General features: G+C 49.3%; 1 protein-coding gene across 1 annotated transcript in view; it reads right to left on the bottom strand.

Moving 5' to 3' along the window:
- The window catches only part of LOC144790806 (galactose-3-O-sulfotransferase 2-like), a 283,596-nt gene that overhangs the window by 83,321 nt on the left and 177,317 nt on the right, over positions 1-22,958 (bottom strand). The gene's annotated exons all lie outside the window — the stretch shown is intronic.

Here is a 22,958-nt window from a genome sequence, read left to right as displayed (position 1 = left end):
TTGATTGATTATCTTCATGATCTGACTGCTAAATTGAGTTTGATTCATCAACAGGTCTTTGAGGCTCTGCCGTCACGAACAGAGGGTCCTGGTCATCGGCTCCAACCAGGGGACTGGCTCCTTGTCCGCAATTTCGGACGAAAACGGAACCTTGAGCCGAGATACGTGGGACCATACCAGGTGCAACTAGCAACGAGGACGGCAGTTCGGCTGGAAGGACGGAAGCACTGGGTACACGCTACCCACACCAAAAGAGTCCCGCTTCCTTTGCCGTCGGACACCTGGATGAGAAGAGGTTTTACTTCATCTGAAACCGACGTTCCACAACGTTTTGTCCCATTCAGCGAAGCTCAGCTTGTATCTGACACCCTTGTTGATCCCTCTCAAACAATTCCCTTTCCGTCAACCCTGGAAAATTCGAGTGCTGAACAATCATCTGAAAAATCGAACACTCGTTTGCCATCCAATCCACTATTTGAAGACCAGACTCGCCCTGGGAGCAGCCGATACTTTCTTCGTCCACGTACAAGCCACGAATAAAAAGATTTTTGTTTTTAGGTTTCACATTTGCCCTGAACATAGTGGACATTGTATATTGTGTACCTTTTTCCTTTTCGTACAGCCAAGAACATTATAATAAATTGAATGTTCAATTTAGCTAAAACCTATCATCCAGGTTGGCCGTAGGGCCGTGCGGGTACTTCCTTCTGTTTAGCAGCTATCGACACTAGGTCGGTTTCTTTTGTCGATTTCTGGGAACTCCTGGGAATTGATAATCGCTACTCAGAACGAAGTGCGTCAAGAACGTCGCGGACGGTCGTTAGGGGATGGAATCGTCATTATCTGAGCTGTCGAAGAGAGATAAAATGTTGGCGCAAAGATTTGCATTAGATAAAATGTTTCGATCAAAATGGTTTTTGCTACAGGTTTTCATACTGTTCCTGACTGTATCTATGTTACTGGTGGGGGGAGTATATTTTGGGTCCCAATTCTTACTGCTTTCTACTATACCTACTCTTCCATCTCATGATCTAAATTTCGTTTCAACTGTCTCTCCACATTCCTTTCATCTTCTGCCTCAGCACGAACAAGCCAGACGTGCGGAATTTAGAAACAACTCCTTTATTCAACTCTTGCATCAGCATCAGTTAGTGGTAAACACTACCAATTGTTGGGTGTGTGGGTTAATGCCACATACCATGGATAAGGGTATTCCGTACTTGGTGCTGCCTTATAGTTCCCAAGGGTCAGCTCGAGCATTGCAAACTATGTTCCGTAGCGCACTAGATTCCTACCCCCATCGAGAACCACGCTCAGCAAACTTTGGTCCTGGCCCGTACCACAAGACTCTGGCGAGAGCTATTGCTGATTTAGATAGAGATATTTTTGACGCATCGCTTATCCCAGAGGAGGAGGTGCGAGCATATAAGGAACTAAGTGAGGCTGAGTATAGTGTATCAGTGGGTGATAGGCAGCTTAAAAGCTCATCACCGATATTGATTGTACCTCACTTTGGTAACTTCTGCCTGAAAGGTCTCGGTCGAAATCCGAGAGCTCAGTTTGGGGAGAGTGCGTGTACTGAGACATATGTCTTACCAACGCTCTCATCCCCTGTCTTCCTTACTGCCAAGGGTACCTATTTTGTATGTTATGATCGAGCCTATACGTGGTTACCTCATGACTTCTCGGGTACCTGCTACATTGCAAATCTTTTGCCTCCGACTTTCACTGTGGCCTCAGATTATCACAGAAATAGAGTTGTGAGAGGTGTTGTCAACAAAGAAGATACTGCCGGTCAAGAAGCAGGAGACTTCTTTAAGGGTTTCCTACCGTTTTGGGGCCCTATGGTCAATAGCAGGAACCTGAGACAGTTAACTCGTGTAGTAGAATCAACTGCCAACATAACTGCAAGTGCCCTTGGTAATTTGACAGCCGAGCTTCAGGCGGATAGACTGATGACGTTACAGAACCGTATGGTTCTAGACGTTGTTCTAGCAGATAGAGGTGGTGTTTGTAAGGTCATCCATTCGAGCTGCTGCATATTCATACCTGATAACGCTCCAACGGTTTATCAAGCCATCTCTAAGTTGCACAAAATTTCGGAGTCCATACACGTGGACGAAGGAAATTGGACGCTTCTGGGATGGTTTTGGGGCCTGATGTCGACTTGGGGTTGGAAAATTCTGATGATCATAGGGGTTGTTGTGACGTTTCTATTCACATGTTGTCTTTGTGTGCAATGTGGTCCTGCCTTATGTGGCCTTTGTGCTACAACGTGTATAAGACAGCCAGTTGTCACCAAAGAGGCATTGATGGATAGAATAATGTATCAGCAACATCTAAATGATCTGATGAATATCGAAATCGATTATGATTCCGACTAGTGCTTGCCTACATGAGGGCAAAAGGAGCGTCTGAGGTTCCGTAAAAATTATTACGACGTTTTGGGCATTACCGAATATGGACGAGTTTGGTATCTACGAACCGTAAATGGCGAGTTCGATAAGTGTAAGCATTTTTCGCTACACTACCTGATAGGGTTCGCCTAATATTACGTGTTCTTCATCTGAACCCTCGGGTTCCATTTTAGATACGGCATCCATTTTGTTTCTTGCCCTCACGTAGTCAGCGAGCAGGTAACTGTTCGCCCCCTGACCCTCTAGTTCCCAAGCCTTGCGGAAGACGCATATTCCTTTCATGCGTCTTTATGGCCGGAGGAATGACACAGCGAAGGCAGATGGCTCAGCTTGAGGGTAATCTGGTCGTGCCGGTCTATTGTGACAGCCGTGCAAGCGATGGGATCCAGCTCTTTGATCCTACGATCATGCTTCCGATATTACCCCCACACTCTTTTCTCTACACATGTCTGACTTCCTTGCAGCTGCTCTTGTCTCTTCTTCTTGGTCATTTACAACTCTAATGGGTGTGCCTAATGGTGGGAAGATGTACTTTTACAGTTGGGAACCGGCATTGCTACTGTAATTATGTTCCGGGATTCTGAACACATGAAAGCGACCCTTTTGAAGTTTACTGTGGGAACTGAATTGTAATCTTTTGTTCGCATGTTGTGCAATGGCAACATTTTGTATAAAAGAGAGCGACCTACATATGCAATTCGAAGCAGACTCGCAGAACCTACATGCCGATGTACTTCTAATGACTCTTGTTTCCCTGCAGTAAATAAACGCTGATCTTTGACGCCGAAGGAAGTGTCCCGTGTCTCTGTCATTGTGCGCCGAAACAGGTATCCCATGAAGGTTATAGGTGTTGTTCCCTGGCACCGCTGGTTCTGTTAAAAGTCCAGTCCTTCACATTGGGGGGACTTAAAATGTATTATTATGCAGTCCCCCTCAAACTTTTTCCTCAGTGGGCCTACCCATCCTACTCTTTGGGTGGGAATAATCTCCCTTGCCCCTGCCATTAGAAAGTTGCAATTTGCTATTAACCAGTGAAGGGTCCTGTTCTTAAGGGATGTAGAATTTTCTTCTTGATCCTTCCTTAGTTTGGTTACATTAACTAGGACCAGCACATACTCCCCGCATTCAGGCGGTAAGCTGTTGCGGGGGGTATCTGTCTCCTATTAATTGCCATATTTCGGTCGGGCTGGGCCCCTAACACATTCTGAACGTTATTATTAGTTGGTCTAATTTGGGTCTCCTTGCTTTTATCAACATTTTGCACCTTGCATTTCTGTGTGGCGTCCTTAATCGTGTTATGAATTGCGGTGGTTTTTGTTATTGGTTGATTGGCAGCTATTCCTTTGCCTGGCACTTGTGGGGTTTTGGGCTTTGTAGTTAAGATTGGGGCAGTGGGATTCTTAGCTTTAGTGCATGTGGATTTAGAGTAGCTCGGTTTGAGTCCCACAGTCACAGGAGACCCCTGACTGGCGATATTTTTAATGGGAGAACTCAATTCAGCTAGTTGTTTTTCAATGCGAGTAAGTCTAGATTCTATCGGGGACAAATAGATACTAAGTAGTTCGCCCATTCTTTCCAGAAGTTGGTAATTAGCTTCAAGATTATCCCCTTTAGCCGTCGGGATCCCCTGTGACTCCTCATTTTCTATGTCTATAGGTAGATTTGTTTCATCTACATTTGGGTTTGGATTGGTATCCTTCCTATGCTTTCGCTTAGGCATGCTATGCTTTATTACCTTAGGCATGCTCAACTGTCTTGTGTGTGTTTTATGTTTCCGTATAGCACCCTCCCGCCTACCCCTTAATTGCCTTGTGCTAGCTTCAACTACCTCATCTGGTGTGTGATTGATGAGCAGTTCTGGGGTCCTTTCTAATTCCATGCTAGGTTCTAAATCCGAATCTATCAAGGGATTAGATGCTGATAAGTTTACCTCATTCGGTATGCTGTGAATTTCGGCTTGGACACCAATTATAGGACCAGTATTGATGTTTCTAGCCTGAACTGGAGTTCTAGCTGATGCAATAAGACCAAGGGATGAGCGTTTTGCTAGGGCTATGTCTTGTGAAACCCTGCGCTCCGAGAATGTATTCAGAAGCGATGTCAAAGCATCCAAAGTTTGGGAGGTTCCAACATGCCGTGTTGGCCGAGAATAGATGTTAATCAATGCCAGTTTTTGGAGGTTTTTATGCGTTAACAGGATACACGTTATATCAGGACAGTTGGTATCCACTCTTTTCGCAGTGAATCCAAGATGTATTCCTACCCAAGTCTACCGTTTGGGCCCTTGATAGCTGACTCATAAAAAGTAAGATATCCGATTCTATAGGTAGGATTAACAGCCCAGTTCTCCTGGAATAAACAGATCCCAAGGAGATCAACAAAAGCGCACCAATCAGGTGAATCTAATTTTCCTGCAAGTCCCGCAGTATTCCAGGACAACACTTTAAGGTCCCCTTGTGGGCCCCCTAACCCAATCCCCAAGCTAATCCTAGACTCCTGAGTCTCTGGACTACTATTTAGATTTCTTAATGTGCATATGGGAGATAATGGTTCTGGAGTGACTATGTCAGTGGGTAGTGCAATTTTGTCCACCAAGATGAATTGGGCACCATAAACCGCATCTGCATCACTGCCACCCAGAGAAATTCTTCCTTTGTCGCTCTGGCTTTCTTCTATAGAAGTTAGGTGTTCCTTTGTCCCAGTAATCTCTCCTTTATTTTTAAACTTCTCTTTAGCCTGAATTGGGGGTACAGGTACAGTTGAAAACGATAATGGTCAGTCTACCTGATCCAGTACACTGAACCTATTGCTTACCGGGAAACCCAGCTGATGGTTTTTACCTTCCTCCAATATTCTCTCTGACCTGTTTTTGTTGGTTTAATGACTCTGGGCACTTTACCACTGCTGACCAGTGCTAAAGTGCATATGCTCTCCCTACTGTAAATTGCTATATGTGATTGGTGTCCATGATTTACTTATTTGGCTTACTGTCAGATCCCAGTAAAGTGCACTAGGAGTGGGCCTGCAGCACTGGTTGTGCCACCCACAGAAGCGGCCTAGTAAAATGTGTCTAGGTCTGCCATTGCAGAACCTGCGTGCAGTCTGGTACTGTCATGCTAACTGCGCAAGTACACCTACTTGCCAGTCCCTAAACCTTCCCTTAACTTCATATTAGTCACCCCCATGGTAGGCCCAAGGGCAGGGTGCATTGTAAGCATAAGGTAGGACAAGCCCTGATGTGTGTAGCATGTCCTAATAGTGAATTACAGCCATTTTCGTTTTTCACTATTAAAAGGCTACCTGTTCTCATAGGCCAAGATGGGCTGCTGGAATTATTACACACTATAATCCCAGCAGGCTCAGGGAACATGATAGAAGGTCGAATGTAGTATGCCTGAACTCAGAATAATAAAATACTTATTTTAGTAAAGTTTACTTTAATATCCTGTGTATGCAAATGCTACTTTTAGAAAGTTAGTATTTGCTTGCCTAACCATTTCAGCCCACCTCTGCTCTGATGTGTATCTGCTGTCTGGTTTCTGTGTGGACAGGTCTGGGGAATTACAGGGGGCAGGCTGGGGTTGACAAGTGGTGAATAAAGAGATTACACCAGGATGGGTGGGGGGGGGTGCCCCTTGATCCGGATAGGGCTTTGAGTAGGGCTGTGCTCCGCCACCTCAATGCTGGCTCCGCCCCCTGGGGAGCGACTGATGACTCTGCCCTGCACCTGGTCCAGGAACAGGGAAGACTGTCAACAGAGTGCTCCTGACTGTACTTGTCGTCACAATGCTGGCTCCACCTCCTGCGGAGCGTCTGATGTCCCTGCCCTTCACACTGAAAGGAGAAGCCAGAGACTGAAAAACAAAGTGCCCAGAGACTGACTGGATTAGGCAAAGGCTCCCCTGGCCTGCGAGAACCAAAATAAATGTCCTAGAAAAGTAGGAGCCCTGCTCCTAAGAAATCAGATCCTGTTTTTGCCAAGAAGAAGCTCTGCCTGAAGAGAAGGACCTGGGAAAGCTGCATGGAGGACTACTGTCTCTAATCCTGAGAGACTGGCCTGTGGTGGGTGCCTTGCTGCAAGAAGGAGAGAGGAAGAAAAAACTGAAAGACTTTTAAATTCAACTTGTGCATTTGAACAATCTCCAAGGGCTTGCTGGTCAACTTGCCCCCTGAACTGCGCCCCAGGAACAGTGGGTGCTACCCCCCCCCTGGAAAGAGAAGCTGATGTGAGTGTTGCCCCTTCCCTGCAGCTCTACCAAGGAGAAGCTGAGCGCGCCGTGAGGAAGTCACTGTGCCCTCTGAAAGGCCCTGGGCCCCCCCGTCCCGCCGAGCAAAGAAACTGCTACCTGGCGAGCCCCAGCTTACACCGCAAAGACCAGCCCCGCTGGCCCCAGCACCGTGACTGCCATCTGCCTAGCTGCGGTCTGCACCGCAAGAACGGACCTTGCCCTGTGCCCGTCTGCCCCGAGGTAAAACTGCTCTGAAGTCCGCAGCCGCCGCCGTTCATCAACAGTAGCGGCGTGTGGAGAGAAAAGTATGCGTTGTACTCACAGAGGCCTTTGTTCTCCACCTCGCACCGCTTCCCGGGGCCCCGCCCCATCTTTCCAGCACCGGAGCTCCTCGCCGGAAAGACCCGACCCGCAACGCAACGCCGCCCTCCAGAGCCGACGAGTCGTAGCTCGCATCACCGGAGGAAGACACCGCGACGTGGGACGTCGAGTCGACCCCGGCATTGTCCGCCCCAGATCCCATTCTCAAGAAGCTAGAAGGTACTGTGCCCAGAGTTAGCCTGTGCGTCGCGCGCCGGACTGCGGTGTCCGTGAGGCGCGCACCCCCGGTATTCATTTTGCCCTGTTGTGCGCACCATACAGGGGAGACTCGTCCGACTGGTCTCTCCCTCGCTGTACGAGTCGTACAGCCACTGTACGCCCCGTCCGCCTTGCTGCCTCGGAACGCGCCGTACGCTTGCTACGCGGGACGCGTGGGGTTTGGTGAAGCCCGGCTGGGATCTCTAGTACGAGACGTACAAGAGCGCTACGACGCGCTCAAACCTTCGCGCACAGTGCCATAACCCTGGGAGCCTGGTCTACAGCACGGAAGAGCCACTTTTGAGAACCTGGTTAACGCTTTCTGAACAGTGACACTGTCTGCAGTACTGGGAAGCTATTCTAGAGAGTCTTTAACCCATTCCAAGTACTAAACGAACACAAAAATGAACCCTGGCATACAAAAAGTAACTGGAACCATTTCTAAAGACTGTATTGCTAAAGCCTGCTTAAGAGTTTATATATATATACAGGATATATTTTTTACTAAACTTACAGTCTTGTGTCCCTGTGTGGTGGGTTAGTGGTCATTGTGGGGGATACTTCAAATGCTAAACCACAGGTGCTCCTGAGATCAGCCTTATTTACAACAAGGGGTGGTGATGGACAGAGTCTCTGAATTAAGCAGAGTACTTTCACCCAGTCAAGAGATCAGGGCTAGATCCAACACCGTTTTTTAGCTCATTGCACCATCCCAGTTTCAGAACCTGGCTGTATGCAAATTAGTCTGTCCCTGGCCCAGTGCATCATGGGAACAGGGCAGACCAGACTACAAAAGCCAATTCTTACACTGGGAAGGAAACAAGCTTCCGGGGACCGGTTTCTGGCATTACAGCCGTCTTCACCCCGGCTTGCTTGAATCCTGATGGTGCAATGAGCAAGGGACTCACATCTGAGTATACCCTTCCACGCTTAGGGTGGACAAAAATATTTACAACAAGGGGTGGTGATGGACAGAGTCTCTGAATTAAGCAGAGTACTCTCACCCAGTCAAGAGATCAGGGCTAGATCCAACACCGTTTTTTAGCTCATTGCACCATCCCAGTTTCAGAACCTGGCTGTATGCAAATTAGTCTGTCCCTGGCCCAGTGCATCATGGGAACAGGGCAGACCAGACTACAAAAGCCAATTCTTACACTGGGAAGGAAACAAGCTTCCGGGGACCGGTTTCTGGCATTACAGCCGTCTTCACCCCGGCTTGCTTGAATCCTGATGGTGCAATGAGCAAGGGACTCACATCTGAGTATACCCTTCCACGCTTAGGGTGGACAAAAATATCTACAACAAGGGGTGGTGATGGACAGAGTCTCTGAATTAAGCAGAGTACTCTCACCCAGTCAAGAGATCAGGGCTAGATCCAACACCGTTTTTTAGCTCATTGCACCATCCCAGTTTCAGAACCTGGCTGTATGCAAATTAGTCTGTCCCTGGCCCAGTGCATCATGGGAACAGGGCAGACCAGACTACAAAAGCCAATTCTTACACTGGGAAGGAAACAAGCTTCCGGGGACCGGTTTCTGGCATTACAGCCGTCTTCACCCCGGCTTGCTTGAATCCTGATGGTGCAATGAGCAAGGGACTCACATCTGAGTATACCCTTCCACGCTTAGGGTGGACAAAAATATTTACAACAAGGGGTGGTGATGGACAGAGTCTCTGAATTAAGCAGAGTACTCTCACCCAGTCAAGAGATCAGGGCTAGATCCAAACCGTTTTTTAGCTCATTGCACCATCCCAGTTTCAGAACCTGGCTGTATGCAAATTAGTCTGTCCCTGGCCCAGTGCATCATGGGAACAGGGCAGACCAGACTACAAAAGCCAATTCTTACACTGGGAAGGAAACAAGCTTCCGGGGACCGGTTTCTGGCATTACAGCCGTCTTCGGCCCGGCTTGCTTGAATCCTGATGGTGCAATGAGCAAGGGACTCACATCTGAGTATACCCTTCCACGCTTAGGGTGGACAAAAATATTTACAACAAGGGGTGGTGATGGACAGAGTCTCTGAATTAAGCAGAGTACTCTCACCCAGTCAAGAGATCAGGGCTAGATCCAACACCGTTTTTTAGCTCATTGCACCATCCCAGTTTCAGAACCTGGCTGTATGCAAATTAGTCTGTCCCTGGCCCAGTGCATCATGGGAACAGGGCAGACCAGACTACAAAAGCCAATTCTTACACTGGGAAGGAAACAAGCTTCCGGGGACCGGTTTCTGGCATTACAGCCGTCTTCGGCCCGGCTTGCTTGAATCCTGATGGTGCAATGAGCAAGGGACTCACATCTGAGTATACCCTTCCACGCTTAGGGTGGACAAAAATATTTACAACAAGGGGTGGTGATGGACAGAGTCTCTGAATTAAGCAGAGTACTCTCACCCAGTCAAGAGATCAGGGCTAGATCCAACACCGTTTTTTAGCTCATTGCACCATCCCAGTTTCAGAACCTGGCTGTATGCAAATTAGTCTGTCCCTGGCCCAGTGCATCATGGGAACAGGGCAGACCAGACTACAAAAGCCAATTCTTACACTGGGAAGGAAACAAGCTTCCGGGGACCAGTTTCTGGCATTACAGCCGTCTTCGGCCCGGCTTGCTTGAATCCTGATGGTGCAATGAGCAAGGGACTCACATCTGAGTATACCCTTCCACGCTTAGGGTGGACAAAAATATTTACAACAAGGGGTGGTGATGGACAGAGTCTCTGAATTAAGCAGAGTACTCTCACCCAGTCAAGAGATCAGGGCTAGATCCAACACCGTTTTTTAGCTCATTGCACCATCCCAGTTTCAGAACCTGGCTGTATGCAAATTAGTCTGTCCCTGGCCCAGTGCATCATGGGAACAGGGCAGACCAGACTACAAAAGCCAATTCTTACACTGGGAAGGAAACAAGCTTCCGGGGACCGGTTTCTGGCATTACAGCCGTCTTCGGCCCGGCTTGCTTGAATCCTGATGGTGCAATGAGCAAGGGACTCACATCTGAGTATACCCTTCCACGCTTAGGGTTGACAAAAATATTTACAACAAGGGGTGGTGATGGACAGAGTCTCTGAATTAAGCAGAGTACTCTCACCCAGTCAAGAGATCAGGGCTAGATCCAACACCGTTTTTTAGCTCATTGCACCATCCCAGTTTCAGAACCTGGCTGTATGCAAATTAGTCTGTCCCTGGCCCAGTGCATCATGGGAACAGGGCGGAACAGGGCAGACCAGACTACAAAAGCCAATTCTTACACTGGGAAGGAAACAAGCTTCCGGGGACCGGTTTCTGGCATTACAGCCGTCTTCGGCCCAGCTTGCTTGAATCCTGATGGTGCAATGAGCAAGGGACTCACATCTGAGTATACCCTTCCAGGCTTAGGGTGGACAAAAATATTTACAACAAGGGGTGGTGACGGACAGAGTCTCTGAATTAAGCAGAGTACTCTCACCCAGTCAAGAGATCAGGGCTAGATCCAACACCGTTTTTTAGCTCATTGCACCATCCCAGTTTCAGAACCTGGCTGTATGCAAATTAGTCTGTCCCTGGCCCAGTGCATCATGGGAACAGGGCAGACCAGACTACAAAAGCCAATTCTTACACTGGGAAGGAAACAAGCTTCCGGGGACCGGTTTCTGGCATTATAGCCGTCTTCGGCCCGGCTTGCTTGAATCCTGATGGTGCAATGAGCAAGGGACTCACATCTGAGTATACCCTTCCACGCTTAGGGTGGACAAAAATATTTACAACAAGGGGTGGTGATGGACAGAGTCTCTGAATTAAGCAGAGTACTCTCACCCAGTCAAGAGATCAGGGCTAGATCCAACACCGTTTTTTAGCTCATTGCACCATCCCAGTTTCAGAACCTGGCTGTATGCAAATTAGTCTGTCCCTGGCCCAGTGCATTATGGGAACAGGGCAGACCAGACTACAAAAGCCAATTCTTACACTGGGAAGGAAACAAGCTTCCGGGGACCGGTTTCTGGCGTGAGATAAATAACGGTAATGGATCAAGCCCTGATCTTTGGACTGGGTAAGAGTGGTCTGCTTAATTCAGACACTCTGTTCATCACCACCCCCTTTTCTGTATCGTTTTTGGCCACTATAGGTGTGGCAGGGTATACTCAGACATGAGTCCCTTTCTCACTGCTCCATCAGGATTCAAGCAAGCCGGGCCGAAGAGGCTGAAATGCCAGAAACCGGTCCCCGGTAGCTTGTCTCCTTTCTGGTGAAGAATTGGCTTGGTAGTTTGGTCTGCCCTGTTCCCATGATGCACTGGGCCAGGGACAGACTAATTTGCATATAGCCAGGTTCTGAGCTGGGATGGGGCAGTGAGATAAATAACGGTGATGGATCAAGCCCTGATCTTTGGACTGGGTAAGAGTGGTCTGCTTAATTCAGACACTCTGTTCATCACCACCCCCTTTTCTGTATCGTTTTTGGCCACTATAGGTGTGGCAGGGTATACTCAGACATGAGTCCCTTTCTCACTGCTCCATCAGGATTCAAGCAAGCCGGGCCGAAGAGGCTGAAATGCCAGAAACCGGTCCCCGGTAGCTTGTCTCCTTTCTGGTGAAGAATTGGCTTGGTAGTTTGGTCTGCCCTGTTCCCATGATGCACTGGGCCAGGGACAGACTAATTTGCATATAGCCAGGTTCTGAGCTGGGATGGGGCAGTGAGATAAATAACGGTGATGGATCAAGCCCTGATCTTTGGACTGGGTAAGAGTGGTCTGCTTAATTCAGACACTCTGTTCATCACCACCCCCTTTTCTGTATCGTTTTTGGCCACTATAGGTGTGGCAGGGTATACTCAGACATGAGTCCCTTTCTCACTGCTCCATCAAGATTCAAGCAAGCCGGGCCGAAGAGGCTGAAATGCCAGAAACCGGTCCCCGGTAGCTTGTCTCCTTTCTGGTGAAGAATTGGCTTGGTAGTTTGGTCTGCCCTGTTCCCATGATGCACTGGGCCAGGGACAGACTAATTTGCATATAGCCAGGTTCTGAGCTGGGATGGGGCAGTGAGATAAATAACGGTGATGGATCAAGCCCTGATCTTTGGACTGGGTAAGAGTGGTCTGCTTAATTCAGACACTCTGTTCATCACCACCCCCTTTTCTGTATCGTTTTTGGCCACTATAGGTGTGGCAGGGTATACTCAGACATGAGTCCCTTTTCTCACTGCTCCATCAGGATTCAAGCAAGCCGGGCCGAAGAGGCTGAAATGCCAGAAACCGGTCCCCGGTAGCTTGTCTCCTTTCTGGTGAAGAATTGGCTTGGTAGTTTGGTCTGCCCTGTTCCCATGATGCATTGGGCCAGGGACAGACTAATTTGCATATAGCCAGGTTCTGAGCTGGGATGGGGCAGTGAGATAAATAACGGTGATGGATCAAGCCCTGATCTTTGGACTGGGTAAGAGTGGTCTGCTTAATTCAGACACTCTGTTCATCACCACCCCCTTTTCTGTATCGTTTTTGGCCACTATAGGTGTGGCAGGGTATACTCAGACATGAGTCCCTTTCTCACTGCTCCATCAGGATTCAAGCAAGCCGGGCCGAAGAGGCTGAAATGCCAGAAACCGGTCCCCGGTAGCTTGTCTCCTTTCTGGTGAAGAATTGGCTTGGTAGTTTGGTCTGCCCTGTTCCCATGATGCACTGGGCCAGGGACAGACTAATTTGCATATAGCCAGGTTCTGAGCTGGGATGGGGCAGTGAGATAAATAACGGTGATGGATCAAGCCCTGATCTTTGGACTGGGTAAGAGTGGTCTGCTTAATTCAGACACTCTGTTCATCACCACCACCCCCTTTTCTGTATCGCCTGAGATCAGCCTTGACTGCTTGCGCCACACTACCTAGAGGGTGAGCAGGGGTTATTTCTGGAGAGTAATCATTTGCCCTGACTTAGAGGAGAGGGTCCCTGCTTGTCGCAAGTACATACCTGCGGCAACCAGAGACCCCCAATTCTAACACCGTCCTTAGATTGTCTTGGTGGCATTCTGCCTGGAGTTTTCTGTTTTATCAGTCCCGAACATCGTGGTTCAACCCCAGGATTATTAGCTTTGTTACATGATCATTCCAATCTGCATTGTTGGGTGCAACTTGCCACGGGAATTGTCGGACAGGTAGGAGGATACGTGGGGATAGTTATCAAGTGCCCATCTACTGCGGTTGATACTTGGGATTGTACAGTGTTGACCATCACGTTTTCCATGTGATCCATACTCTTTTTTGATAGCTCCTCTATATTCGTCAACCTTTGTTCAATTAGGAACAGTCTTCCTTCTAGAGGCTGAAGTATGGATACTATGTGCATGCTCAATTTTTCCAAGAACAATTCTTCATTAGAAGAAATTGTGGAAATAGTGTTAGGATCACTCAGTGGAGGATGTTCTTCCTCTATTGGCTCCGTAGTTGGGGATCTCCTGGGATTATTAAGTTTGGACTGCTTTGGATTTCGGCCCCGTAGTGGTGCCCCCGTCCGCTTCCTTTTTGGGATGGCTCCTTCTTTATGGGCATGAGACTCTGAACTGGTTGTGGGTTCTTCCACAACAATCGCTGCCTTATCTAATACCACATTGTGCGTTGGGTAGTTGTTGTCACCTTCCGTATGTGTCGGGTTCCCACTCGGCTGATTTAACCCTCCTGGATGCCATGCCGTAGCCCCCGTTTGATGAACATGTTCCGGCGTGCGGGCTTGAGCCAAAGGGCCCAGCGAGGATCTTTTAGAAAGTGCGGATCCAGAGAAAGGCGGCGTTCCGTTAAAGCTATTTCCTTTTCCAGAACTGATGATGCACGCAAAATGAATTGGCCCAGAGTCCCAGCTACATGCCCTCCCGTTGTTGCTTTCATACCTCTTCTACTCGCCATTAGTCCCCAATAATGCAATAATGAGTCTTAAAATACTTGCAACTTCTGTAGTAGGCGTTAAAGGATAGTCCTGGTCCGGTCTCCTCCTGGCTACAACGGGTTTAAACAGGCCCGCCTTGGCTCGGGCTTCGCCCGGCGCGACCCGCAGCGTGATCCCACAACGCGGGAATTGTCCTCTGATTTATGCGCCTCCTGGCGCGGAATCTGCAGTGGCGGCTTCCTGCCGCAGAGGCTGCCGGTGCTTGTAGTCCCCCCTCGCTGCTGGCCGTGCTGTGCTGGCGTGAAGCTGCGGTGGCGGAGGGAGACCAACTGCGGGACGGCGGGACCAGTGGAAGCAGGAAAAGACACAGGTAAATGCCCCCAAAATGCCGGTAACACACTGTCATGTACGCGGCATATTGCTGCTCCGTTGTCACCTCTAAACACGATCGGCTGCTGAAATCCTCACTTCCGGTTTGTGCCTCAGCCCGGTCTAGTTGTTTGACGATCAACCTCTGCAGCGGAGCACATCCGGGGGACACGCATAAACTCTGCGTAGTCCCGCCGGGTCACTGCTTTGGATTCTACACAGATTCCAGGTCCTTGCTGAGATAAGGTGGACGCTTATCTCCTTCGCCTGCTTCTGGTTCCCGCTTCCATGGGAACATCCGTTCCTGAGTCCGGCGCTGATGCGCTACTAGGTGTTCCTGCTCGTTGCCGTCTAGGGGGTACGTAGTTACACGCTAAGGCATTTCTAGCTTTACCTCTATCGCGCTGAAGCGCTTGTTTCTTGGGCCATGCTTTCCGCGCTGGAGCGCTTTGTTTATTTGTGAATGGCAGCACGTGCAGGAGCGCGATTGTTTTGAGTACCACTAGTCCACGCTGGAGCGCTTGTTTTTGGACATTGATAAGCACGCAAGAGCGTGTTTGTTTTCAGGACTGTATTCACTCGCTCTGAAGTGCCTCTTTTGGAACACATGAAAAGCACGCAGTAGCGTGTTTGAGGTGCAAGACATTGCTGCACAAGTGCACAAAATAAAGAGCCTATAGCAGTACACTGTCACCATATTTTTGCTTTTCTTGTCAAGCGCAGGAGCGCTTTCCTTCATTCCTTAAAGGAGCAACCATATTATTATTTGCTGCAAGGGGTTCGCAAGCCTTGGTGAGTACCTTTACAGTTGGCCCTCATGCAGAAGTGTTTAGAGGTGTACATAGGAAGGAGGTGGGGTCTGGGCTCCTTTTCTAACGGGTCTCTCTGTCTTCTCCTAGGGTACATCACGGTCCTACCCGAACTATTGCCTCCAATCTCTGTCCACATCCTGGCTCCTTTCCCTGGTTTCACCTCATCCCTGCTGGGTACATCATTCCATACGGGGTCAGGTGGGTACAGGGGCGGTAGCTCTTGTCGTCTCTGCAGAATCTCTTCACAAGCAGAGGTAAGCCTTGTGGGGATCTCGACAGAATCCGAAGCCCACGTTGTTTATTCCGCCCAGACGACATGAGCGACCCAGAGATCACACTACAGGACATAGCAGTCATTCTGACTAGCATACAGGCAGAGAACCTCAGCCTACGCCACAACATGACGGCCTTACAAGGCCACATGGCGGCAGGGGTAGCCAGTCCATGGGGAACCACCAGAGTCCCAGAGTCAGGCAAGAAGGGATATTACGGCCACCCACTTTCACGTTCGGAGGTCCTCCTTTGCATCTAACCAGGATACTGCTATACAAGTGGTCCCCCACACCCTGTGCAACTAGCACCTCCTGAACGATTTTACGGCGACAGCACTAAATACAGCATCTTCCTTCATCAATGCCATCTGCACTTCATGGCCAGAGCATCTGCCTCTCCGGATGATGCGTCCAAAATCGCATTCATACTTTCCTACATGGGTGGTGATGCCGCCCAGTGGTCCATATCGTTAGTGGACAACAACGATCCTGTGTTGTACAACCTACCTATCTTCAAGGAAGCCATGCGGCGAATGTTCGCCTGACATATGTTTGTCCAGGCCGTGGATAACGAACTGCTCAACCTCAAACAGGGCAACAACGATCTGCTCCACTACATCACGACATTCAACAAACTCGTCTTCGAGGCACACTGGCCTGAGTCCAAAAAGGTGTGGGTTTTCTATCGCGGCCTAAGCGACGAACTGAAGGACTTGATATCACAGATGTCCAATCCCCCCGAGGAAATAGGACCATTCTTAGACCTAGTAGTCAAGGTAAACTACAGGATACAAGAACGAAGAACCGGAGAGGGGAAAGGAAATGACAACCGCTTCCTGTCATTCGGGGACAAAGGCACAGAGAAAACTAGAGACTAACTGGCCGCTGCCGGCGACGCTCAAGAACCTATGCAGATAGGAGGTGTGTGTGGTCAACTCACCAGTATGGAAAGAGAGAAGAGAAGGAAACAGAACCAATGCCTGTATTGTGGCAAAAGGGGCCACTTCGTTAGAGAATTCCCAGTGAAGCCCACCCGCACACGATGAAGAAGACCGTTTGCGTTACCCGTTAACAAAAGAGACAAGACGGGAAACGAGACAACCCAGTAGACAAAGAGGTCTGTCTGCTGGGTTTATCATCACGTAAAACGGTGATCCCTGCGGTTTTTGATGGCAGCCATCACGTGGGGTGTAGGTGACGTTACGGAATCAAACAGGCAAGGAATGGCTGGTAACCGCCTTACTGGATTCTGAGGCAACCGGTAATTTCATCGACACCATGTATTCGCAATCATTGGGCATGACCACAATGCCCAAAGACATACCGGAAACCGTCAAAGCAGTGGATGGAACGGACCTTACCTCAGGCCTCTTCAGGTACCAGACGGTAGAGATGGTGATGTCCTTCGCGAATCACCATACCGAAACCAGCGACTTCGATGTGATAGATGCCCCGCAGTTCAAGGTCATACTGGGCCTTCCATGGTTGGTTAACCACAACCCTCGGATCGACTGGGTATCTAGTCTTAACCCTAGACTCGGACCATTGAAACACTGCTTGTTACACAGAGGAGGCTTCCTTTGACGTACGTACCATACAAGCACACTCTTTGCCCCTGCAAGGCATAGGGGTGGTCGCCCAAACAGACATACCAGTGGCCTATTCGGATCTGGCAGAGGTGTTCGACAAAAAAGGAGCCAACGTCCTGCCACCTCATCTGTCCGTTGACTGCAGGATAGATCTGATTCCTGGTTCCACGCTTCCGTGCAGCCGGATCTATTCCCTCACCCAGAAGGAAAACGACTATCTACGCACTTACCTGGATGAGTACCTGAACAACGGGTTCATTCGCCACTCCCGATCACCGGTGTCCTCCCCCCTTTTCTTCGTGGCCAATAAGGAGGGTGATCTGAGGACCTGCATAGACTTTAGGGCTATGAACGCCATCACGGTGAAGAACCGATATCCCTTGCCATTGATCTCCAGTCTCCTGGATCAAGTGAAGAACGCCTCAGTCTACACGAAGCTGGACCTACGGGGGCCTACCACCTTGTCAGAGTCCAAAGGGGTGACGAATGGAAGACGGCCTTCCGGACCAAGTTTGGTCTCTACGAATACCAAGTCATGCCCTTCGGACTCTGCAACGCCCCTGCAGCTTTTCAGTTCTTCATCGATGAGGTGTTGAGGGAATACATAGATATCTTCTGTATCGTCTATATAGACGATATTCTGATGTATTCTCAGAACCTCCCGGACCACATCCAGCACGTACGTTCCGTCCTACAGCAGTTGGGAAAACACCATCTGTACGTGAAGTTGGAAAAAAGCGGGTTTCACGTTACCACAGTTGAGTTCCTGGGCCATATCATCACTCCTGATGGTATACGAATGGACAACAAAAAGGTAGAGGCCATCCTGTTATGGCCTACTCCGTCCTCAGTGAAAGACGTCCAACGGTTCCTGTGGTTTTCTAATTACTACCGCTGGTTCATCACAGGCTTCTCCGGAATGGTAGCACCCATAACCCGCCTTCTACACAAAAATGCGCCTTTCTGTTGGGACACCAGAGCAGAAGAAGCGTCCAGGGAACTCAAGAGACGATTCACCACAGCCCCCGTGCTAGCGCACCCCGATATGGAACGGCCTTTTGTGGTGGAGGCCGATGCCTCACAGGACGCGTTGGGTGGTGTATTTTCACAGAGAGACGCCGGCTCGTGTTTCCTACACCCCGTGGCTTTCTACTCAAAGAAGCTCCAACCCGCTGAGCATAGTAACACAGTGTCGGATCGAGAACTGTTGGCAATAAAAACGGCATTCGAGGAGTGGAGGCACTACCTGAAAGACGCCAAACACCCGGTGACTATATATACTGACCAACGGAATCTCCAGTTTCTACGGTCAGCGCGAGCCCTCAAAGCCAGACAGCTTCGTTGGACCTTATTCTTCAACGAATATGACTTCACGATCACGTTTCGTCCAGGAAGAGAGAACGCTAAAGCAGACGCGTTATCACGACTCGAAGAACCCGAAGACGCAACGCCCACAACTGAGCCTGCTCCTATCATACCGGAACATCACTTCCGAAGAGGCGTAGTAACTTCAGAGTTCCTAACCAGGTTACAAAAGGACGTCAGCCAAACGGACCCGGTCATTCTAGCTAAAGAACATCAAGGAGTGACAAGTGAAAACGGGTCCCTGTTCAGAAAAGACAGGTACTATCTGCCGCTAGAAACATGCCAACAACAAGCATTGGTCATGTGTCAGGACCATGTCCTCTCCAACCACCCGGGTTACCACAAAACCCTGGATCAACTCCGGAGGAACTTCTGGTGGCCTACCATGGAGAAAGACACAAGGAACCACATAGCCCGTTGTACTGTTTGTCTCTTAGACAAAAACCAAACAGATCCGCCCACAGGACTGTTGCACCCCATACCAATACCGCCGTATCCATGGCACACCGTGTCCATGGACTTCGTAGTGGAGCTTCCGATTACCAAAACCGGCTACACCACCATACTCACCATCGTGGATCACCTTTCCAAGATGGCTCATTTCGTTCCCCTGAAGAAGCTGCCTACAGCTACTGAATTAGCAGTGGTCTTCATGCACAACGTCGTTTGCCTCCACGGCATCCCTTCGGTGGTGATCACAGTCCGTGGTACGCAGTTTGTGTCCCAATTATGGAAAGAGGTGTGCAAGATCCTAGAGATGGAAGTACGGCTTTCTTCCGCGTACCACCCCAAGACGGATGGCCAGCCGAGAGGACCAACCACACGATAGAACAATACCTCCGTTGCTTGTTGATCATGGTGGAGAAAGAATGGGACAAGGTGCTTTGGTTTGCAGAATATGCATACAACAATAACAAGCATTCCGCCATCGGGACGTCGCCTTTTTTCTGTCTACAGGGACGGCATCCTCGCACCACCACTTGGGAGGAACCACAAAACAGCCCTTTGCCCACGGTGCGGGCTTACCACAGAACTCTGCGCGATCTCTGGCAACAAGCCCGGTTCGAGTTGGCCAAGGCCAAGCAATCCTACAAGGAACATGCCGATGGGCACAGGTCGAAAGAATCTGAATACCGGACAGGTGACAGGGTGTGGCTCTCTATTCGGCATCTCAACGTGCTTGGACCCAAGAAACTGTTGCCCCGTTTTGTGGGTCCCTACGTCATCGAGAGCGTGATCAACCCTGTGTCCATGAGACTCACCCTGCCTCCACACATGAAGATGCATCCTGTCTTCAATGTCTCTCTGCTGCGTGCTGTCCATCCTGATTGCACCACTACCACTCCGCCCTCTCCGGTGCTTCTGGATGACCATTTGGAGTACGAGGTCAGGGCCATTCTAGTTTCTCGCCGCACCAGGGGGAAGCTGTTTTACTTGGTTGACTGGAAGGGGTATGGTCCTGACGAGCGTTCCTGGGAGCCTTTGTCACACGTGCGCCACGTTCCCGACTTGGTGCGCGCCTTCCATTTAGGTCACCCACTCAGTCCTCGTCCTGCCTCCCCTCTCTGATCCCAGGTGTGGGGGGGGTCTGTTTTGGGGAGGGGTACTGTCATGTACGTGGCGTATTGCCGCTCCGTTGTCACCTCTAAACACGATCGGCTGCTGGAATCCTCACTTCCACTTTGTGCCTCAGCTCGGTCTAGTTGTTCGACGATCAACATCTGCAGCAGAGCACTTCCGGGGGACACGCATAAACTCTGCGTTATCCCGCCGGGTCACTGCTTCGGATTCTACACGGATTCCAGGTCCTTGCTGAGATAAGGTGGATGCTTATCTCCTTTCCCTGCTTCTGATTCCCGCTTCCACGGGAACACCCGTTCCTGAGTACCGCGATGATGCGCTACTAGGTATTCCTGCTCATTGCCGTCTAGGGGGTACGTACTTAAGCGCTAAGGCATTTCTAGTTTTACCGCTATCGCGCTGAACCGCTTGTTCTTGGGCCATGCTTTCCGCGCTGGAGCGCTTTGTTTATTTGTGAATGGCAGCACGCACAGGAGCACGATTGTTTTGAGTACCACTTGTCTGCGCTGGAGCGCTTGTTTTAGGACATTGATAAGCACACAAGAGCGTGTTTGTTTTCAGGACTGTATTCACTTGCGCTGAAGCGCTTGTTTGAGAACACATGACAAGCACGCAGTAGCGTGTTTGAGGTGCAAGACATTGCTGCACAAGTGCACGAAATAAAGAGCATATAGCAGTACACTGTCACCATATTTTTGCTTTTCTTGTCAAGCGCAGGAGCGCTTGCCTTCATTCCTTAAAGGAGCAACCATACTATTATTTGCTGCAAGGGGTTCACAAGCCTTGGTGAGTACCTTTACAGTTGGCCCTCACGCAGAAGTGTTTAGAGGTGTACATAGGAAGGAGGTGGGGTCTGGGCTCCTTTTCTAACGGGTCTCTCTGTCTTCTCCTAGGGTACATCACGGTCCTACCCGAACTATTGCCTCCCATCTCCGTCCACATTCCGGGCTCCTTTCCCTGGTTTCACCTCATCCCTGCCGGGGACATCATTCCGTATGGTGTCAGGTGGGTACAGGGGCGGTAGCTCTTGTCGTCTCTGCGGAATCTCTTCACAAGCAGAGGTAAGCCTTGTGGGGATCTCGACACACACCCGCTCCACCGGGGTTGTCCTCTGATTTATGCACCTCCTGGTGCAGAATCTGCGGTGGCGGCTTCCTGCCTCAGAGGCTGCCGGTGCTTGTAGTCCCCCCCCTCGCTGCTGGCCGCGCTGTGCTGGCGTGAAGCTGCGGTAGCGGAGGTAGACCAACTGCGGGACGGCGGGACCAGTGGAAGCAGGAAAAGACACAGGTAAATGCCCCCAAAATGCCGGTAACACACCTGTATCATTGCATGGACATATATTTATTTAAAGTAATAGGTTATAAACATGAACTCAGAAACATTAATGGCTAGCAACCACTCAACAACAATGTCATTAGTAAACTATGATTCAAGTCAACAGACATGTCAACCCTAAAGGATGCCAAGATTCATATTATAGATGGAGCAACAGTATAGACCATGAAATGCAACTTAAACTCCCCATGGAGCTATGCCCCTGTCAGCTAGCTCCATTAGCTGTGGCACCACCACCATTATTCATTTGTCCCTATAGTTGAACTGCATTTTTAATTTTTGACCCAGTTTGAGGAGCTCCTAATACTAAGGTACCCCAAAAGTATATTTTTATACTGTTTTCTTCAGACCCTAACCTCAAGAGCGAAGGCTAACTGTGAGAAGCCAGCCTGGTATATGATATACACTAATGTAAGGGGGCACCTTGCACCAATCCAGACAACTCTTATGGTGATTTAAGAGATCTCAGACAACCTTAGAAAGCTATCCAAGTGGTAGCTGTGGAGAGCCGCCTTAAGGCTTAGTCTTGAAGGAGTGTAAAGCAGCTTGTTTTACCAAAATGCAATCTAATAGTATAGATTACATGAAAAGGAACCACACAAAGTATTTATAAAAATATGTATTTATTATATAACACTGTCTAGTATTTTACAGTATCTCACGGAGACAGACACAATGTGTTCTGTACTTCCTATAAAACCTATACAGGATCTGTGCATTACACAACATACACTGCAAGCTTGGTGTCCAGACTGATTCCAGCCGTGAGTCCCGTGCTCTCCATGCCACTGGAGTCAAGCTATCCTGGCTGATGAGGGCTCTTAACCCGAAAATGCTCCTAGGGTGCTTGTTTCCAGTCCAGGGAGGACCTGGCCTGGCAGTTCGGGCTGGACTGTTCCCATGAGGCACTTGGTCAAGACTGATTTACATGTGGCTGGGTTCAACCAGGAATGGCATGGTGAGCAAAAAACGATGGATTTAGGCCCAGACCTCTGTACTGGGGTGGATGTATGACATTGTTCTGCATTCTGTCCATCAATTGTTCTTTTTGCATTTGTCACCCTGAGTGGGACAGGTATGCCCCGATGTGGGTCCTGTGCTCTCCATGCCCCTGGAGTCAATCTATCCTGGCTGATGAGAGGTGAAACCCCGAAACCGGTCCTAGGATGCTTGTTTCCAGTCCAGGGAGGACCTGGCCTGACAATTCGAACTGGATTGTTCCCGTGAGGCAAAAGGTCAAGACTGATTTGCATATGGCTGGGTTCAAACTGGAATGGCATGGTGACCAAAAAAACAATGGATTTAGGCCCAGATCGCTGTACTGGGGCGAATGTATGACATTGTTCTGCATTCTGTCCATCAATTGTTCTTTTTGTAAAGGACAAAATAGACATTTTCATCCCCGTGCTACACATAACATGCAGCATCCATTAATACTATCGATAATGAGCATTGATTTCAACCATCTCTTCTTGCAGGGTCATGGGGACCGAAGTCATAGGCTGGTTTACAACAGTTTTTTTCCTGACAGATACTAGTTTTATTGGAGGCAAAAATCTAAGTTGCACTCCCC

Source organism: Lissotriton helveticus, chromosome 11 (assembly GCF_964261635.1).
Source record: "Lissotriton helveticus chromosome 11, aLisHel1.1, whole genome shotgun sequence".
In the NCBI taxonomy this organism is placed as follows: domain Eukaryota; kingdom Metazoa; phylum Chordata; class Amphibia; order Caudata; family Salamandridae; genus Lissotriton; species Lissotriton helveticus.
The sequence above is the reverse complement of the archived record's forward strand: the minus strand, read 5'-3'. Positions and strand labels throughout refer to the sequence as shown.